Genomic DNA, 21,078 nt, shown 5'->3' with positions numbered 1-21,078 from the left:
AGGGCTCTGGAGACATCCAGACACTATAGTCAGGCCAGATAGCTCAGGAGTTTGGCACCTTGCCAATGAGCCCTACTTTGGAGTTTATGCTCCCCAGTGTGACAGAGTTGGATTCAGTTGTGGTTTCCCTACACATGGCTCTTCTGACCCTTCCATTTGAACCTATAGTTAGTACTAAAGTTGATAGGTATATGTCCAAGAGACTTAAATCTTTGGGCTGTTCACGTGCCAGCTGGGCCCTGAATCTCAATGGAGTTACAACACTTACTCTTCAGTTCATTGGCCTCACCCAGGAAAACTAACAAGGAAGTGATGATGGACAACTACCATATCAAGGAACAGAGACAGCCTACAACTACAAGCAAGAGAGTCCCATCCATTGACCCTATGGGATCACAGCCTCCTCTCAATTAGGTGGAATGGACATCACCGTCCCAGAATCCTCAGGATTGGGGAATGAACTATGGACTAAAGTAGACTTACTGCTATTCTTCTATAAACTTACTGTGATTTTAGCAATGGAAGAAATTATATCATTTATGTGGAGGCAATGGCCACTGGAGGTTCTGAGGGCAGGGAGAGGGAAAAACAGGTGAAATACAGGGGTATTTCTGGGACTTGGGAATTGTCCTGAATGACATTGCAATGACAGAAGCAGGCCATTATATATCTTGCCATAACTCAGAATTGGGTGGGAGATAGTGTAAACTATAATGTGAACTATAATCCTTGCTTAGTGGCAATGTTCCAAAATGTGTTCATTAATTGCAGGGAAGGTACCTCACTAATGAAGGATGTTGTTAATGTGGGATAATGTGGGAGGTATAGCCAGCAGGCATATGGGAATCCCCTACATTTTTTATGTGGCATTTGTATGATCTAAGTATCTTTAAAAAAATAGAAAAAAAGTCCACATTTTTAAAATTTAAAAGCCTATATTATCCAGCAGTGTGTCTATGCCACTCATTCACTCAACAAATGTCTATCAATTGCACTCTTTGTTCCACACCCTGGAATATTAAACATGAATAACACAGTCATCCCTTCAGTAAATTCATAGTCCAGTGAAGAAGACATATGTAATCGAATAGACATAACGTGGTGTGACACAGGCTATAATATAGAAATGAACAAAATATTATGGGAGCACAAGAAAGAGAGCCCCAACTCTGCCCTGGGGAGTCAGAGAAAGCATCCCATGCAAAATGTCTTAAGAATGAGAAGGCAGGAAGAGCATGTGCAAAGACAAGGGATCATAAAAGGGATGGTATGTTTGGGGAATGGTCACAAGTTCAAGGGCAGCTACCTAGGAGGCTGTGTCAGGCCAGTGGAGAGACAATGGTTCTGGAGAAGTTGATTGTGCCCTGACTATGACGGGCTTTAAGTGGCAAGCTAAGGAGTATGGTTGTTACATAGGCAAACAACTCTGTGGGTTCCCAGTCTGGAACTAGAGGTCAACACTGTCCCTGGTTGTGAATGCCCCGGCCAGCGGGGCAGGGAACGGGGGCTCGTGGTCACGCGGAGGAGAATGGTGAGACAGGAGACGCGAGGAATGACAGCGAGACACGGTGAGGATCAAGCTGCAAAGTTTTATTGTGAGAACAAAGCATTTATACTCTTGGGAAGGGGAGGGGTAGTGGGAGGGATGGCGGTTAGGGATTGGTTATTGCTGTCACTAGGGGAAGTGGCAGGGTCCAGGGACTGGCTGTTGCCGTTGCTGGGGTGGAGGGCAGACTTCAATTTCGCGCCTTGCGCCTGCGCGTTACTGTATTAGCCTAGGCAGTGGCGGGAACAGAGAACAAAGGAGCAGGGAGGGAGAAGAACCAGGAAATGGGCTCCACTCCGGCAGCCATGCTATTGGCATCGCTGATCTTAGCGCACGCCCTCAGCAATCGTCCCCAACACCTGGTGGTCACTCCCCTATATTATTTGAACACATATTTCTGTCTCTGACTAGTCTATGTTCTCCTACAGCAGGACTGTGTTTTTATTTTTGTTTAATAAAAAAAATTTCTATTCTAAGTGTGGTCCCAGGACCCAGAAGTTTGGTATCACCTTGGAGCTTATCAGAAATGTAGAATCTCAGGCCCTCAGATTTTAATAAGATCTCTAGGTGATTCTTATGAACATTAAAGTTTAAGAAACATCTTAAAAAACTACCTTGCACAAAATTGAAGCTCATTAAATATTTGTTGAATTGGATGTCATTGAAAGATCTGTTTGAATGGTGATTGGATTTTTCATTTGGATAATTACTTCTCCTAATAGCCTGATGGATTACATACCTAAAATAACCTACAGAAGGCATGTATTTATCCTACTTCCCAATCTTGCAAAGCCTAAAGAAGTTTGGGATGCCAGAATTGGACAATAAGGTTGTCAACCCTGTGTGATTATCTCAAGCCAAATCTTGTATTGGTGACAAACTTGAAGCAAAGCCTGGGGAGAGGTTGCCTTTAGGGAGGGGCTGGCCTGAGGCTTCTTATGGCCCTAACCAAGAATGAATACTCACATCACATATGAGTAGCCTGCAGAGGTTTGTGGAAGACAAGATCCAGCTGCTGGAGAAGGCCATTGACCAGTGCTTTTCCCAAATAGAGTGGCCTCTGCAAAAAGGGGTCAGAAATGCAAAAATGACAGATCCTCAGTGGATGCTTGGTGGTGAGTGGCTTTTTTCAGGAAAAACTCACAATATGCAGTGAGGTCTGCGTGGTCCTCAAGCTCTTTTAGCACTCTCCTATTGCTTCTGAAGGACTAAACAGGTAGAAGAGAATAGGAAAGATGATTGCACATAGAAAAGCATATGTAGGGAATTGTTCAACTGTGCATTGCTGGTGCCAAGGAAAGAGTACATGGTTCAGCAGAAACAGAGTTTTGAGTCTCAACTCTACCAAGCATCAGCCATGTAGCACTGAGCAACGCCCTAAACCTCTTTAAACCTACCAGTTTTTTCATTTGTAGAAAGAGGGTGCTAAAGACTTCCCCTACCTATCTTGTAGGGTTGATATAAGGATCAACCAAATTGCATCACATGAAAGCAGCTCGTAACCACTCACTTGACATATATTTTTAAAATTAGTTATATGAGGTTCATAAGGCATGAAAATGTAAGCTCAAGGTAAAATTTATCTAAGACTAAGGACTAAAAATAATTTTTAAAAGGTCTCTAAAGATCAGTGGACAACACTGGTAAATGTGGCGAGTGTGATACAGAGGTCTGTAGCCCTGGAAGTAGTGCCTATATAATTACATTGTAGTTATTTTTAGATTTGGAAAGTTGAATGCTTAGTAATAAAAAGTATGTGAATAGGTTGTGTCCAGTGGAGTTCTTCAAATTATGTAGATTTTTCCCTACACATGGGATGGCACTAGGTTTCTAGCATATAACCCCTTCTGGGTGTCATCATCTGTGCGTTTTCTGTAAAACCTTGTTCAAATACCTAGATTAGTAGGTATATTCTGTGATTGGGATGAAAGGGAAGTAGGAGATGCCTCTAGTGTAAAACAAAGAATAAAGGCCAAGAGAGCTAAAAGTTAAAAGAGTAAGTAAGTTGGAATAATTAGGACTATGGTATATTTCTATGTGGTTATTGATTGGGACTGAAGAATAAAAATCTATTGTTTCTTGGATGGAATACATATATGTGAGAGTATAAATCCATGCATTTGTTTATTCAGAAAATATGAACAAAATGCTTACTCTGGTATCAGATACTGTGATAAGCCTTTTATATGCATTATCTTACTTAATTCTTTTACTATCATTTTAATTTGCAGAGAGGCTAAATAATTCATCCATGCCCACACGTAGAATCCACATCTACTTCAGGTCTGTGTATCTTCAGAACCCAGACTCCCAATCCCTACTCTTGCCTGTTGTCTCCTAAACTTACTTTGCACATTATTTTAGTTACTTGTAATTGCCAAGTTATATAGTTAAATAGTTTAACATTTGTAAATTCCATCAAAGCAGTAAGGTTTGGTCCATTCATTCATTTCTTCATGTAACAAGAAGTAAGAGGCAGTGTAATTCCTGGTGAATGGCATAGTCTCTGGTTTGAATATCCCTTTCCCTACTTGACCTTGAACAAGTTACTGTCTTTCTTTATATCTCAGGTTCCTCATTTATGAAATGAGGGCAAATGTACCCAAGCCATAGGGTTGTTGTAAAGATTAACTGAAATAAAGTATGTAAGGAGATTTGTTCAGTGTTTGACTAAGGCACTCAGCAAATATAAAATCAGAATAAAAGTCTACTATAATTATTATGATTAAGTTTGGAAAATTAGAAAGATGACCCAAATACAGTCCTTATTCAGAGGAGATGAAATAGCAAAAAGAGAAATACAATTAAAGGTAGTAAGCAGTAAGGATCATAAGAGAACCAAAACGTTCTCCAAATGTTCAGAGAAGGGAGTGATTTTTTGTGGGGGCTATGGCAGGTAGGAATCTTTTGTCTATAAATCAGAGTCTCTAACTCAAGCCTGCCTACAACATAAGGAAATGTGTGGCCCCATATGACTGAGGTCCAGGGAAAGAGTGGCTCTTGTCCTCCTTCCCTCTTGCTTTCCTCAGTGTGTGAGCTTCAATCTCAGGCTGCTTTCCTCATGATGGCAAAGTGGCTGTAGCCGTTCTTGTATTCACATTTGCACTCCAAAAAGACTAGAGCAGAGTTTCTCAACCTCAACATTTTTGACATGTTGGTCTGGATAATTTTTTTGTGTGGGGCTGCTGTGTGCCTGGTGGGATGTTTAGCTGTCCTATGCACGGTGGCCTCTACTCACTGGATGCCAGTAGCACATCCTCCTCAACCCCCACCTCCAATCATGACAAATTGCTTCAGGTTGAGAACCACTAGTCTAGGTGAAGAGAGGGATGTCATTTTTGGAAGCTTTTTCATAAAAGTGAAGGCACCACTAACAAACTTTCCCTATTGTGTCTTTGGCTCTAAATGGGTCACATGCCTATTTCTAAAAGCAGTTGCAGGGAAGCTGACTTGGCCCAGTGGTTAGGGTGTCCGTCTGCCACATGGGAGGTCCACAGTTCAAACCCCGGGCCTCCTTGACCTGTGTGCAGCTGATGCATGCAAGGAGTGCCCTGCCACACATGGGTGTCCCCCGCTTAGGGGAGCCCCATGAGCAAGGAGTGTGCCCCGTAAGGAGAGCCGCCCAGTGCGAAAAAAGTTGTAGCCTGCCCAAGAATGGCACCACCCACATGAAGAGCTGACACAACAAGATGATGCAACACAGATTCCTGTGCCCCTGACAACAACAGAAGCGGACAAAGAAGACGACGCAGCAAATAGACACAGAGAACAGACAACTGGGGTGGGGGGGGGGGGAAGGGGAGAGAAATAAATAAATAAATCTTTAAAAAAAAAAAAATAAAAGCAATTGCAAACCATAACTAGAAGACAATCAAGTAAGCCTTCAAGAGAAAGGGGTATTTGAGCCTAGTCCTAAAAGATCAGTAGTATTTCCATAGACAAAGAAATATAGGGGGAAACGGACTTGGCCCAGTGGTTAGGGCGTCCGTCTACCACATGGGAGGTCCGCAGTTCAAACCCCGGGCCTCCTTGACCCGTGTGCAGCTGGCCCATGCACAGTGCTGATGCGCGCAAGGAGTGCCGTGCCACACAGGGGTGTCCCCGGCGTAGGGGAGACCCACGCACAAGGAGTGCGCCCCGTAAGGAGAGCCGCCCAGCGCGAAAGAAAATGTAGCCTGCCCAGGAATGGTGCTGTACACACTTCCTGTGCCACTGATGACAACAGAAGCGGACAAAGAAAGAAGACGCAGCAAATAGACATAGAGAACCGACAACTGGGGGAGGGGGGGAATTAAATAAATAAAAATAAATAAATCTTAAAAAAAAAAAAAAGAAATATAGGGAAGAGGGAGGCATTCCAGGTGAGAAAGGATTAAACACATTTTGGAGCCAGAAAAATAGCTGAGTCTAACTGTAGCTAAAAGAACATCTAGAAGGGTTCCAGGGGGTATTAGGCTGAAAGGGTCAGCTTGTTGCGGACTTTAAATCAGGTCAAAATATTAGAACTTAGTGAAGGTTTGAGCAGGAGAATGGCTTTATCAGAGATGTGCTTTGGGAAGACTGGATGCAGAGAGACCAGTTGGGGCCCTTAGATTAGATTAGATACAGTAAGGATTTGAACAAGGCGCATGGCAGATGTAATGGAAAGGAAGAGATGGCTTGGAGAGGACATTTGAAGCAAGTCTCAATCAGAATTTTCAATAGATTAGATAGGGGGGATGTGGGAGAGCAAGGGGGCAAAGACAGCTGGGAAATTTTGTACCTAAGAGAAAAGATCATGTAAATTAAAAACAAAAACAGAGATGAGAGGAAAGAGTTTTTCTCTTAGGGGAAAACAATATTTTCAGTATTGGAGATTATGTATCTAGTGCTTAATCTAGGTGCAAAATCTAATAGAATGATGGAAATGTGGAACTCAAGTTCTAGAAAGGGGTGGGACTGGAGTTCTATATTTGGTAACCAGCTGCATGTAATTGTAAGACGTTTAGGAGGGAATGGTATTGAGGAATAGAGAGATGGATGATGCCATGCATAACTTCATAAAAAGGTCACATTTAGGGAACAGAAGAATAATGAGGAACCAGAAAAGGGGACAGAGAAGGATTTATAGGAGAGGAAATAGCTTAGTACAATGAAAACTAAGGGAGGAAAGTTTGTTAAGAAGGAGACCGTCAGATGCTCCTGAGACGTCAAGAAAAATTAGGATGAGGAAGGGGTCATTAGATTTGGCTGTTGAGGTTATTTACTGGTAACTGTGATAGTCAGCCTCCAAGATGGCCCCTGGTGACCTCACCTCTTGATACTCATGCCTCCCCCCCCCATACTATTAATCAGGGCTGGTCTCTGAGACCAGGAGATTGCTTCTGAGACCACTGTGTGTGATGCCTGAGGCTAGGCTATCACCGGCCATTGAGGCTCTACCTCAGTCACTTAGATCACTTGCTGAGGAGCATACCAACTTCCCTGTGTGCTGAAGCCAAGCAACTCTGTGGAAAGGCCCACGTGCAGAGTTACTGAGGCCTCCCATCAATGGGCAGCATCAACCTGCCGGCCGGTGGTGAGCTGCCTCGGAAGCAGATCCTCCAGCCCCATTCAGATGACCCAAACTCCAGCTAACAGCTGGCGGAACCTCACGGGAAACCCTGGGCCAGAACCAGCTAGTCAAGCCACACCCTCCTTCTGGCCCCACAGAGACTGTGACCAATAATAAATGCTTACTGTGTGTTGTTTTTTGTTTTTTTTTTTTAAAGATTTATTTATTTATTTAATTTCCCCCCCTCCCCTGGTTGTCTGTTCTTGGTGTCTATTTGCTGCGTCTTGTTTCTTTGTCTGCTTTTGTTTCTTTGTCCGCTTCTGTTGTCGTCAGCGGCACAGGAAGTGTGGGTGGCACCATTCCTGGGCAGGCTGCACTTTCTTTTTCACGCTGGGCGGCTTTCCTCACGGGCGCACTCCTTGCGCGTGGGGGCTCCCCCAGGCGGGGGACACCCTTGCGTGGCACGGCACTCCTTGCGCGCATCAGCACTGCGCATGGGCCAGCTCCACACGGGTCAAGGAGGCCCGGGGTTTGAACCGCGGACCTCCCATATGGTAGACGGACACCCTAACCACTGGGCCAAAGTCCGTTTCCCTGTGTGTTGTTTTAAGTTACAAAGTTGGGAAAATTTGTTTTGTAGCAATGGATTACTAAATGACCCTGAAGAGATCTGTTTCTGGACAATTATAGAAGAATCCATATCATAAAAAGTTAATCATGGGAAGGGGACTTGGCCCAGTGTTTAGGGCATCTGTCTACCACATGGGAGGTCCGCGGTTCAAACCCTGGGCCTCCTTGACCTGTGTGGAGCTGGGGCATGCGCAGTGCTGATGCATGCAAGGAGTGCCGTGCAATGCAAGGGTGCCCCGGCATAGGGGAGCCCCATGCGCAAGGAGTGCACCCCATAAGGAGAGCTGTCCAGTGCGAAAGAAAGTGCAGCCTGCCCAGGAATGGTGCCACACACACGGAGAGCTAACACAGCAAGATGACGTAACAAAAAGAGACAGAGTCCCGTGCCGCTGACAACAGCAGAAGCAGACAAAAAGAAGAACACACAGCAAATGGACACAGAAAACAGACAACTGGGGCCAGGGGGAGAAGGGGAGAGAGATAAATAAATAAATAAATAAATAAATCTTAAAAAAAAAAGTTTATCAGTGAGAAAGGGCTGAGAAGGTGAAGGCATGAAGTAGAGACCATCCCTTTGAGACAATTTGCTTTGGAAAGGAAGAAGAAATAGCGATCTTTAGGCTTTCACATGGACTTTGTCTCATCAATTGTCCCCTCTTGTATCAGCCCTTTAGTGACTTCTTTTTCTGTGACTACAAGCACATTCAAGGTATTCCTACCATACAAACAATTTTCCTTTGTGGTCAGAAATTTGGACAAATATTTATATACTTACATCATATCATTACTTAAAGGAGAATAATCTAAATGCCAAATAATAAGAGAATGGTAAAATAGTTATATACCTATAGGATATATTATGTGGTTATTAAAATTATTTTTAAGTATTTATACTGAATTGGGAATATGCTTATGCTGTAATATGAAGTGAAAAGAGCACAAGTTATCCTCCCAATTATATCATGCTGTGCTGTCATTTCACTTAAAACATATTCTCTTGAAATTTATTTTTTAATGTTTTTAAAATTTTTAAATTTATTTCTCCCCCCTGTTCCCCCTGTTGTCTGCTCTCTGTATCCACCCACTGCACGTTCTTCTCTGCCTGCACTCTCACTGGGCAGCTCCCAAACCAATCCTGGGACCCTCCCGAGTGGGGGACAGGCAACTACTCTCTTGTGCCACCCCAGCTCCCCTGCTCCACTTTGTCTTCTTATTCTCTCTCCTCCGTGTCTCTTGTTGTGTCATCTTGCTGTGCCAGCTCTCCGTGACGACTGGCACTCCTGCGTGGGGCAGCTTTCCCACGTGGGACGACATTCCCATGCAGGGTGGCACTCCCACGTGGGGCCACATTCCCTAGTGGGCCAGCACTCTACATGGTCAACCCCCGCCTACCAGGAGGCCCTGGACATCGAACCCTGGACCTCCCAGATGGTAGACGAGAGCCCAATTGGTTGAGCCACATTTCCCAAAATATTGACTATTGATTACAAAACCATCTCGTGAAATTTTGGTCAATTCATATGTATTTTTATTCTCTTTACTAAGGATCACCATGTGAATAAAATTTCTAAATGTCTCTTAGTGTTATAATATTTTTTTCTCTGATTTATAAATGTATTTCTCTGGGGAAAAATCTTACAAAGACAGAAAAATAAAACAGCATTTCATTAATATTTACCAAAATGTATACAAAATTTGGACTATCCTTGGAAAATCCCAAGTATGTACTCATAGTGGAGTCATAGCTCATTTTCATTCATTCATTAAATAATCACTTCTTTAAAAAATATGTATTGAACACTATTGGTTGCTATTGCCAGATGTTGAGAAGACAAAGATGGAGAAGACATTGTCCCTGATCTCAAGAAGCTGATGATCTGGCATGAGAGCCTGATATAAAATTGTGTGAGAAGGACTGTGATAAAAGTGAGCACAGGGTGCCTTGGAAGCCCAGGGCAGCAGCGTCTAGCTGCCTTGGAAGAGTGATTGCTCTCCTGCTATCTAGCTTGATAACATATTTGAAGATCTTGTTGTCTCTACTCTTTTCTGTGATTCTTGGTAACAGCCTTTGGCTAAAAGCAATGCATTTCTGTTCCTGTGACATTCTAGTCAATGTCTATGAACCCTACTAATTTACTGTCTACTTATCTAGAGGGTTAAAAGACACCAAGATTTTCACCAGACTCTGAAAGCTGTCTGCCTGAAGAATGGCATCTATGCCTCTAGGACTCTTGCAAGAATAGATCTGAATGAAGCCATAACTCAGCCTGTTTATGATCACACTGATGCCATTTTTGGAGGTATTTTTACGTAAAGGATCTTTCATCTCATTCTTTTGTGAACAACATCTGAAGAACGTTGGGCCAGAATCTTGTCTTTAAGAATTTGTACTTTGGATTTGAAAGTGTAAAGAGTAGCTTGGAACTTGAGCAGGAAAGCTTGGTGTTTGGCAAACATGAAAGCCTTCTTAGTTGGGTTTATTTAAAGATTTCTCATGCTAACCTAGGGTAGAGATTGAGATGTTGCTTTCATACTAATATTATGATTCCCACTATTTTTCAAATATCTCAACATGTAAGCAAGCGATCAATTTTCTTAGGGATCTGAGCCCAGGACAGGATATTTTGGTTGGAGAGAGTGGAGCTAAGCGAACACGTGGCGGTGAGGACGTTCTCTGAATGTGAAAAGGAAAGGGGACTCAACAATGAGTCTGTTTGTTTTTGACACACTGAATGCTCACAGAGGTGGCATGGTTTGGGGGGTATAACTTCTTGGTGCCCCTGTCTTTCCCTCCTCCCCTGACTTCCAATCCCTTTTCCCAACAACAGAAGCAGAAGGTTTTGTTTTTTTTTTAAGATTTTATTTATTTATTTCTCTCCCCTCCCCTGCCCCAGTTGTCTATTCTTTGTGTCTATTTGTTGCGTCATCTTTGTTTGTTTTTGTTGTCAGCGGCACGGGAATCTGTGTCTCTTTTTGTTGCGTCATCTTGTTGTGTCAGCTCTCCGTGTGTGCGGTGCCATTCCTAGGCAGGCTGCACTTTCTTTGGCGCTGGGCGGCTCTCCTTACAGGGTGCACTCCTGCATGACAGGTCACTCCTTGCGCGCATCAGCACTGCACTTGGGCCAGCTGCACACAGGTCAAGGAGGCCCGGGGTTTGAACCGCAGACCTCCCATGTGATCGACGAACGCCCTAACCACTGGGCCAAGTCCACTTCCCGAAGCAGAAGCTCTTAATCTCTAAATGTAGCTCCTGTCCCCAATATCTTTTCTCCTTCACCTCTGTCATTTCATGTGGTCGATTCCCTGCTACTTCATGATCCATTTTCCTATGTTTACTTGTGTCTTACTCAGCACCCACATTTTCCACCCCCACTTTTCTGACAGTTCCTTTATACACATTTTGGATCATGCCATTCTGTGAATAAATTCCAAATTCCTTAGAGTGTCATTGAAGACATTTCCACCTCGCTCCAACTTGCCTTTTCCAGTCTTTCCTTGCCCTGTAGCCTATCATGGGCCCTCTCCTTTAGCCAGCCTGCGGGGAAGGAAAGAGTTACTGTGATGTGCCAGGCTGTATGCTCAGCACTTTGCAAGCATTATGTCATTGACTCCTCCCAATAACCCCATTACGTAGCTTCTCTCTTTTTACATAGAAAAATCTGAAATTGGGAGGAATTACACAACTTTTCCAGTGTCACCCAGCTCCTAAGTAGAGCTATGCTGTGCTCTGATTAGAGAGTAAAGCCTGTGCTCTGTCCTCTGCAATATGCTGCTTCTTACTCCTGGCACATTCTGAAGCTTTGTTCACTATATTGTCCCCATGGCAAATAACTCTTCCTTTTTTCACTTCCCTAAATCTTGCCTGTCTTTTTAAGTATAGGTCAAGGGAAGCGGACTTGGCCCAGTGGATAGGGCGTCCATCTACCACATGGGAGGTCTGTGGTTCAAACCCCGGACCTCCTTGACCCGTGTGCAGCTGGCCCATGTGCAGTGCTGATGCGCGCAAGGAGTGCCCTGCCACGCAGGGGTGTCCCCCGCATAGGGGAGCCCCATGCGCAAGGAGTGCACCCCGTAAGGAGAGCCACCCAGCGCGAAAGAAAGTACAGCCTGCCCTGGAATGGCGCCGCACACATGGAGAGCTGACGCAGCAAGATGACGCAACAAAAAGAATCACAGATTCCCGTGCTGCTGACAACAGAAGCGGACAAAAAGAAGAACATGCAGCAAATGAACACAGAGAACAGACAACCGGGGTGGGGGGCAGAACGGGAGAGAAATAAATAAATAAATAAATCTTGAATAAAGTATAGGTCAAGTTCCACCCTTTCAAGGAGAAGCAACTGGGCAGTGCAAAGATGATGAATTTTGAAATTTGACAAAACTTGACTCTGCCACTTATTAGCTCTGTGTCCTTGGACACATTGGTAATCCTCTCTGAACTTCAATTTTCTCATCTCTAAAATGGGGATTATTACATCAACTTCATAGGTTTTCTTAAGTCAAGGGCTTAGGACAGTCATAGTACCTGGCACATTATTAGCATTTGATAACTGTTAGATCTCATCCCCCTTCTATTTCTCAGAAATGTATTCAAGGCCACCAGCTAGTTTCTGTTTGTTTTAACCCCACGGTAGTGACAACTGTCTCTTAATATTTTGATCTACTTTCTTTCGTAGGGCTTGGAATCCCTCTGGTTCGGCTCTGATTCCTAACATAGATGTTTCTAAACACTCGCTACAGGAGAAAATAATGGAAATTGGGATGAGAAATGGCTGGAAATACGACAGTGGCAAGATAAGTTTCCTAATCCAGGAGGTAAGGTTCTTATAAAATGAAGAATGTATCAAGGTTGGGTAGTGGCTTTCTCTCCAGAAGGATTTTGTATTTGGCCTGTTTATCTTCCTGCCTATTCCCCAGGAGTTTCTGGGGTCTGGAAGTACTCACAGAAGGAGCTTATCCCAATTTCCATCATTTTCTACTGTTCGCATTTCATGGATGACAAAACTAAGACACAGAGAGGTGTATCCCCAGGTCCTGCAGCTAAGGGCTGAGCTAGGATTTGGGACCAGGCGACCTGGCTTCAGGTCAACAACAATAGCATAATCTCAAGAACAATTTTTTTTTTTGAGAGAAATCTCTTATGTACATAAAACTTTCGTCATTAAACAAATGTCAATAAACTATTGTAGGTCAATCAGTTACAGGGACTAGATTTAGGATTCATTTTTTTTCTGTCTCAGGAGATAGTTCCTAAGAGCGTCCTCCGAACTACACATTTCTGTCAGGTATGTTTGGACCACCTTGCCTCAGCTCAGGATCTTGGGGCTTGCCTGCCCATCCCCCAAGATATATTAATATAAATTCTTTGTCAGAGTCTAAACTGCTGTTGGCCTTCTCCTTGACCATGTAAATCTCCAAATTTGTCTGCTCAGTCCAGGCTGAGTCCAGGCTCCCAAACACCTACAGAGCCTGACTTGCGGCTATTTTAGAATATCCATGAAGCAAAGTTCCAGGAACATCCCAAACCTGCCTCTGCCCACTCCCCTCCCTTACTCCCACCACTGCAGCTTTGGAAAACACTATTTTCCCTCAATACAAAGCATGTGTTTCCCTTGGAGGGGGCTGAGAGGTATCTCATTTACCCGTAACAGTTTAGTTTCAGTCACCTAACATATTACTACAGTCTACAAGTATATGCAGAAAGTAAGCCAAACTCCTACAAGTCAATCCCATAGTAGTACATAGACATTGGACCTTTAGGCACCAAAAAAACTATTTCTTTTTGAAAAACAATTACTATATTGACCATGTGCAATCTATCTTAAATCACAGAGATGTAGGAAGTTAAAACTGGGCAAGACCCATTCCCTGAATTTACTGGCAAGGAAACTGACTTCCAGAGGAGTTAAGTTACTAGCTCAAGGCTAACAGCTAGAGCTAAACCCAGGGCTTTGGGCCCCTGGTTTGGTGTGTTGAAGAAAAAACATACGATTTGAAATCAGGAGGTCTAGATTTAAAACTAGGCTCTGCCAGGCCAGGAGTCAGGTGTTTTTCAAAGAGAAGCAAGAAATGGTTAGAAGAGGGAAAGTTTAGTTGATGAAAAGACTGAGATTAGCAAGAAGATATTTCTCAGGCAATTGGAAAGAAGAGTCCAGTGTGTGATTGAGCACAAAGTAAGTCTCAGTAAACATTTAACCAAGACTAAATGTAGGACGGGATAATGGCCAGCTCTTTTCCTGTTTTTCCCTCTCTGCTGTTTCTGTCCTCTCCTCCGGGCCTCAGTGCATCCTGTTAGCTCCTAATTCAGCCAATAAGTGCCTGAGGTACAATCCCGCATGAATAGATGGGGGAGGAGATGCTGAGGCAGGCTGGACCCCTCAGAACTGCTGCCCTGGTAACTCCTGGGCTATTTGGGACCTGACCCTTGGAGTAGATTTAGGATTTGGTAATCCACACTCTGTATCCTCTCCTGCTGGGGGTTTGGGTGGGGTCCCTTTTGTAGGATTCACTTTCCCTTTGGCCCTGCTGTTCTAACAGAATGATTATCCTTTGTCATGTAGAAAGGAATCACGAGAAGTTCAAGGGCAGTTATCTCCACCATGTTGACCCTAGCTTCATCCCAGTGGGATGGTCTCTACAAAGACCTTGCAGGTAAATACATAAATCTTCTGCGTAAAAGGTGATCATGCAGACACATCTGGCTATGTTGCTCCTTACTGAATTTGTTTTAAAAATTAGATTAGGAAGAATTTCCAGGCAATGAATGGACATGATGGTGAAACGTGAATACACCACTCTTTCCTGAGCACCAACTGAGAGTAAACATTGTACTTGGGGCTTTCTACCTACCTCCTCGAATTGCCACATTCAGTGCAGGATCCTCGCATTCAGTTCTCAGATTCAGTACCTCACAGAGGTCAGTGCCATGGCACCATTCTGCAGAAGCAGAAACAGAAACTCTGAGAGGGTGCCATTTCCCACGTCCCATAGCTAGGAAGTAGCAAATTCAAATCTATCCTCTTTCCACAACTTTGCTCTGCTGTCTCCATAAAGGCTTTCCTTTAAGTTGACACTTTCTCAGGAAAGGTCTAATCTTTCTGGTGGTGGTTTCTACTGGAAAGTTTTCCCTTCAGGAGCCCGAGAATGAAGCACCAGCTCCATGTGGGCCGAGGCAGGCAACCATTTCCCTCTCATGCTCCCTGCTGGCCTGGCACACAGAAGGCTGCAGGGTGGGTCATCCTCTGGGTGCACCCAGCAGGAACACAGCTGACCAGTCCACCCAGCAGACTCCTCTGGCACTGAGGCCTTGGACTACGCTTCCTGCCTATTAGGGTAAAGTGGAAGGATTCACGGCAAGTTACTGGTAAGAGTGGAAACATGCAAAAAATAAGTGGGCAGTTTCTAGAAAAATTAAAAATGCACATATCCTTCAGCCAGCTGTCCTACTCCCAGGCATTTATCCCGTCCACGTCCTCATACATAGGTAGACTGGCACGTGTACAAGTTTAATTAAATTAGGTACACCAAAATACGGAGGACTGTGCTACTGTTAAAATGAATAAGGCGGGAAATGGACTTTGGCCCAGTGGTTAGGGCGTCCGTCTACCATATGGGAGGTCCGCGGTTCAAACCCCGGGCCTCCTTGACCCGTGTGGAGCTGGCCATGCGCAGTGCTGATGCGCGCAAGGAGTGCCGTGCCACGCAAGGGTGTCCCCCGCATGGGGGAGCCCCACGCGCAAGGAGTGCGCCCGTGAGGAAAGCCGCCCAGCGTGAAAAGAAAGAGCAGCCTGCCCAGGAATGGCGCCGCCCACACTTCCCGTGCCGCTGACGACAACAGAAGCGGACAAAGAAACAAGACGCAGCAAATAGACACCAAGAACAGACAACCAGGGGAGGGGGGGGGAGTTAAATAAATAAATAAATCTTAAAAATAAAATAAAATAAAATGAATAAGGCAGCTTTATGTGCAGGGTTATGAATTAATCTAAAAAATATATTGTAAAGAGAAAAAAATCAAAGTGAGAAGATGGGTGAAATAGTGAAATATACTAGCATTTGAAATATATATGCATTTGTTTGCCTATGCATGAAAATCTCTGTGGGATACACAGGAAACTGGTAACTGCTGTCTCTGAGGAGGGGATATGGGGACAGGGAGGAGCAGGAGACTTACTTTGTATTCTGTGTATTTTTGTGCCTTTTAAATTCTGAACCATGTGCCCAGGTACCTGCTAGGAAAAAAAATAGATCTGATGCCAGTTCTGAGTAAATCAGGGTGGAAATGGTCAGAGCTGTTTACAAAGTAAAAGCCACAGTTGCTGCTTTGCACATGTGCCCCACACTTGTCTGTCTGTCTGGAAATCCTCATTGTCCCATCTCTGGATGGTTGGGTGGTGCCTCACCCAGTCTTAATGGAATCCAGGGAAAGAGCTACAACACCACCACACAATTTCTTCTTCTCTCTCTTGATCCTCTCTTTAGGTCTTCACAGCAATCTGAGCTTTTAAGATGACAGTCATCCAGTTGTGTCCTCTTAAAAAATACTCACCAAAGATCTTCCAATTATCCAGATTTCACAGATAGAAAACATTCCCCTCAATTTGATATAAATTGCTTCTGTCATAATATAAGGCTATTTTTTTCCCCCACTGTTAATAAGAAATGTATTCTCTGTAGAGGGTGCTGTGACAGGGGCCAAGGACACAAAAAGATCTATAAAAAACAGTCCCTGCTCTCAAGGGGCTTATCACCTGGTTGGTGAGACAATATGTGTAGGAATGTAAATAACAATATTGGGTAATGAGCACTCACCCAACAAGAAATTGTCTTCCCCTCCTCGGTGCCAGGCAGTGTTCTAGGAACTGAGGGCCCAGCAGTGTCTGGTACAGTAAAAGATGCCCACCTTCATGTTGCTAACATCTCAGGGGTAGTAAAAATAGTAAGTAAAATATCTGGCAGGCCCAATGGTGGTAAAGGCTGTGGAGAAAAATAAAGCAGGGAAAAGCGGGACTGCTGGGAGTAGGTGACAAGGTTGTCAGGGACGGTCTCAGTTTTCAGCAAAAGACTGGAGGGAGGTGGCCCGGTTCAGACGACTGAGTGGTTATTCAGGGCGGGGCCTGGGGAAGCCTCCTGTGCGTGGGGTCCACGGATAGAGCCCAGAAGGGTTTCACGAGGCTGAGAGGAGGGAGGCCTCCCAGCCAGGGAGCAGACAACTAGACTCGGGGTTCTCACGCCCCTCCTGCTCTCCAGGCCCATTGCAGGCCAGGCTCTGAGCCAGGCAGAGTCATGGGCTGTGGCACGTACAGCCAAGGGGGTCAAAAAGACGTTCAGGAGCAGCAGACAGCCCCAAGGCAGCCTGATGTGTTCCTGCTGAGAGGCTGTAATTAGGTTGCAGATCCTGGATGGAAACCAGGGATGCCCAAACAGACCAAGTTCATGAAGAACGGGGCCTGAGAGGAGAGAGATGCCTGGGAGGGGTAGGTGGAGGGTTGTTGTGTGGGGTGCTCTCTCTCTCCTTCCCCACAGGTCTTACACGGTCTTAGTAAAGATGCACAGTGATTTCCCAGTTGTTTTTTTTCTTAATGAGTCTGTTTGTGTTTCCTTCGAGGGCAACCCCCACGCTGAAAAGGGTCTTAAAGCAACAGCAGGAATGCCTGGTTGGATTCTGGTTATTTATCAAACAAAGGGATTAGACTATCTGATATCTAAGCAGCATCCCTGATCTCACATCCAGTGGCAGGTGACCCAGTACATATCCGGATTCTTGGGGGATTTGTTTTTCTGGGAACTTTTCTGAAATGCATGCTGTCTGCTCTTTCAGGAGTGAGTACGAGGAGATGGAAAAGCTCCACAGAATCCTGAGGGAGGCTGCTGAGAACGCAGTGCTAAGGAGGAACCTGCAAGCTTTCCTCCTGAGGCTCGCCCAGCGCAGCTGCCCCTCCTCAAAGTTAACTTTAATCCTTGGATATTAGCCCCAAGGGTGTGAAAAATAAGAAAGAATCAGAATTACCTCTGTTTTGTTTTAATTTTTTAAAACTAATAAAGAACTTCTCTCAACTATTTGGACTTTATATATGATACATGACCCAATACATTGTTATTTCTGTCATAAGCGGATTTTATTCTGTAATTAGAAAGAGTCATCTTGAATCCCTAATTGGAATTCTAAAGCTTTAGGGACCCAATTCTTAGTTTTGAGTAAGGAAGCAACATTGTACCATGGAAAGAACATGGGTTTGAGGTCAGACAAAGGTGAGGCTTGCTTTACCACTTCTCAGCTGTTATCTTGTCCAGTGATTGTGATCTCAAGACCCTGCATTGTACAAGTTACTAAGGACGCTAAAGAATTTCTATTTATGTGGGTTATGCCTATTGTAATTTACTATCTTTCAAAGTAAAACTGAGAGCAAAATGTTACAAAATTCTAATTTTAGTTTAAAAACTCATCTCATCATCGGCAAGAAGTACCTGTCAGTTGTTTTCTTTGGTGTCACAGTTTTCACTCTTTTTGTGTGTTTGTGAGGCACCAGGACCAGGAATTGCACCCTGGACCTTGTATGTGGGGAGCCAACAAACTACCAAGCCCCTTGGGCTCCCCTGAGTTGGTTATTTCATTTGTTTTCTTGTTTGTTTTGTTTTTAGAAGGAACTGAACCCAGGACCTCCCATGTAGGAAGCAGGCACTCAACTGCTTAAGCCATATCCGCTCCCCACACACATTCATTTTTGAGAAATTTCCATCATCTAACCAAGTTCGATTAACCATAGCTGGTCAGTTATTTCAAGTCAAGCAAAAAATGATTTCCCTGAAAAAGTGTTGTGTTCAGCTTGCATGTCAATCACAAAAGTGCTTTGCCTTGAGGCACCACAGGTGCTTTACGTGTACTATGTGTGTGCACACATACATTTCTGAGCCATTTTAAAGTAGCTTGCGTCATGTCCCTTTACTCCTTTATATTTCCATATATTCCATAAGAACAAGTATATTCTCCCACTTTATGCCGGTATAATGATCAAATTCAGGAAATTTAACATTGATATAATACTATCATCTTATCTATACTCCATATTCAAATTTCTTCAATTGTCCTAATTATAGCCCATATAGCAACTTTTTTTTCTATTATATTGTCCAGTTTAATATCACATATTATATTTAGTTGTCATATCTCTTTGATTCCTCAACCTTTCTTTGGCTTCCATAACATTGCCATTTTTGAGAAAAACAGGCCAGCTGTTGCGGTCACCAGTTGGGCTGAAGTGTGGTTTGCTGGCCTGGCAGGGGAGCAGCCGCGGTAGGCCAAGCCGCTGCCCCCATAATAGGGTGGCTGGTCGGACTCACCGCCACCCCTGAAGGGAGCTCGGCATGGGCGCAGAGTGCCCTCGGGTCTCCCCTTCTCGGCAGCCATGCTTCCGCGGCCGCCCCTCCTCCCGGATGGCGCCACCCGATGCCTGTGGGGCAGCACCCTTCTTCTTCTTTCTCCCTGCGCAGGCGCAGGGCAAAATATTCCAGTCTGCCCTTTTCCCCTCCCCCGACAGCAGCAACAGCCAGGTGTGGGCGGAAAAATCCAGTCTGCCTTTTCCCCTCCCCCGACAGCAGCAACAGCCAGGCATGGGCGGAAAAATCCAGTCTGCCCTTTTCCCTCCCCCGACAGCAGCAACAGCCAGGCGTGGGTGGAAAAATCCAGTCTGCCCTCCACCCCAGCAACAGCAGCCACCAATCCCTAAACCCTGCCCCTTCCCCCAGCAACAGCGACAGCCAATCCCTAACCACCACCCCTCCCCCGTCCAGTACCGCCCACTGACCTTTCGCCGGCAACCAATCAGAACAGGGCGTGGCTTCGACCAATCAGCCTTCCCCAGCCCCTATAAAACTGTTGCCTCTCCCTCAGTAAAGTGGACTTGCGTGTTTACCTTGTCTCCGAGGTAGTTCTTCTGCCGTGCGCCCTCCAGTCCTGAGAGCCCCCGACAAGGGCCTGGCCTCCCTTGTCCCCAGTTCGTCGCCTGCTTCTCCGGGCGACCCCTTCGTCGCCGGCTTCGCCGGGCGACCCCGTCAGCCGAACCGCGCAACCCCTTGTGAGACCGATCCCTCGTCTGCTGCCGGACCGACCCCTCGTCCCAAGCGGGGACCGACCCCTCGTCCAGAGCTGGACCGACCCCTCGTCCGCAGCCAGACCCCACCTCTACCGACCGAGCAAGCCGCCGCAGTTGGCGCCCAACGTGGGGCAAAGCAACCCCACCACAGCACAACGTGGGGCAAAGCAACCCCACCACAGCACAACGTGGGGCAAGGCAACTCCACCACAGCCTCACTCCATAACCTGGTGGCCCCCCCCCTCCTCTCTTCTCACCTTGGGACTTCTTTCCTGCAACATTGCTGATACCTGAACCTTGGCGACCTCATACGATCCACGGCGGTCTGGGAGAATCGCTGGATGGCTTTCTCCTTCCATGTCGGGGGCTTATACCGACCCGCTATGATTAAGAGGCGCCAATAAAACTCTCAGGAGCGCGTGCCTGAGCACCTCCACCCCTGCCTTCACCTCTGCCTCCTCCCCTCCGTGCTTGCTCCCCTTTGCCTTGCTCCACTGCTCGTTGTCCCGCCCTCCCCTCGTCGGGGCCTTCTCTTGGCCCGCGACCACCGTCAGAGCCCCACCGGCTCCGACCCCTCGTCTCACCGCACACCTCGGCTCCCATCGCCGCGCTCTCAAGGTAAGGGCCCCTTTTCTTATCGGCTCCAAAAGGCCATTAGCAATGGGTAACATCCTATCTGCTAAGCAAGCCCCACAAGTTTGGGCCCTCGCCGGTCTCCTAGACACTCACCGGTGTAAGATCTCTTTCAAACAGTTTCAAGTATATTGGGACCTTCTTCTCCCCTTTAATCCGTGGCTTACCACGTGTCAGCTTTGGGACCCGGACACCTATACTTGCCTTATAGATAGGGTCACTTTTGCTGTGGAGCAGGAAGGTAAGAGATTCCCTCCTGGCTTATTACAGGCAACATGAAGTCCAGAAGAAATCTTGAAGGGTATAATCTATGATATGCTATATAAAAAAGGATTTAAAAGCAGCTATACAAGAAAGTAAGAATTATGAGTCAACTGTAAATAAATTATATATTTCTGTTAATGTGTTGTAATTGTTCTGTGTTTGTCTGTCTGTTCGTTCAATGTCAACGTATATTGTGATACCTCCGGATGGTAAATATAAATTACTAGAAATCTTTAAAAGAGCTCTATTCAAATGGCCAAAAATTAAATAAGCGCTTATATTAATACTTAAGTTTATTATATTAATACATAAGTTTAAATGTTAATAAGATATCTACAATTTTAAAAAAAATTGTAAGTCTTAATTAACAAAATTAACTG

At 45.2% G+C, this 21,078-nt stretch overlaps 1 long non-coding RNA gene across 4 annotated transcripts in view; it reads left to right on the top strand.

The window, feature by feature from the left end:
• Window positions 1-17,768, top strand: part of LOC139437613 (uncharacterized) — a 63,824-nt gene extending 46,056 nt beyond the window's left edge. For 2 of the 4 annotated variants that reach the window (XR_011647475.1, XR_011647478.1), the window contains 4 exons: window positions 9,862-10,009; window positions 12,386-12,524; window positions 14,270-14,360; window positions 17,530-17,768. This is a non-coding gene — a long non-coding RNA (uncharacterized lncRNA). The remainder of the gene's footprint in view (window positions 1-9,861; window positions 10,010-12,385; window positions 12,525-14,269; window positions 14,361-17,529) is intronic. The other 2 variants (XR_011647477.1, XR_011647476.1) reach the window with 1 other exon arrangement.
• The last annotated feature ends 3,310 nt before the right edge of the window (window positions 17,769-21,078 follow it).

Source organism: Dasypus novemcinctus, chromosome 25 (assembly GCF_030445035.2).
Source record: "Dasypus novemcinctus isolate mDasNov1 chromosome 25, mDasNov1.1.hap2, whole genome shotgun sequence".
NCBI classification, from domain to species: Eukaryota; Metazoa; Chordata; class Mammalia; order Cingulata; family Dasypodidae; genus Dasypus; species Dasypus novemcinctus.
This window is presented reverse-complemented; position numbering and strand designations above follow the sequence as displayed.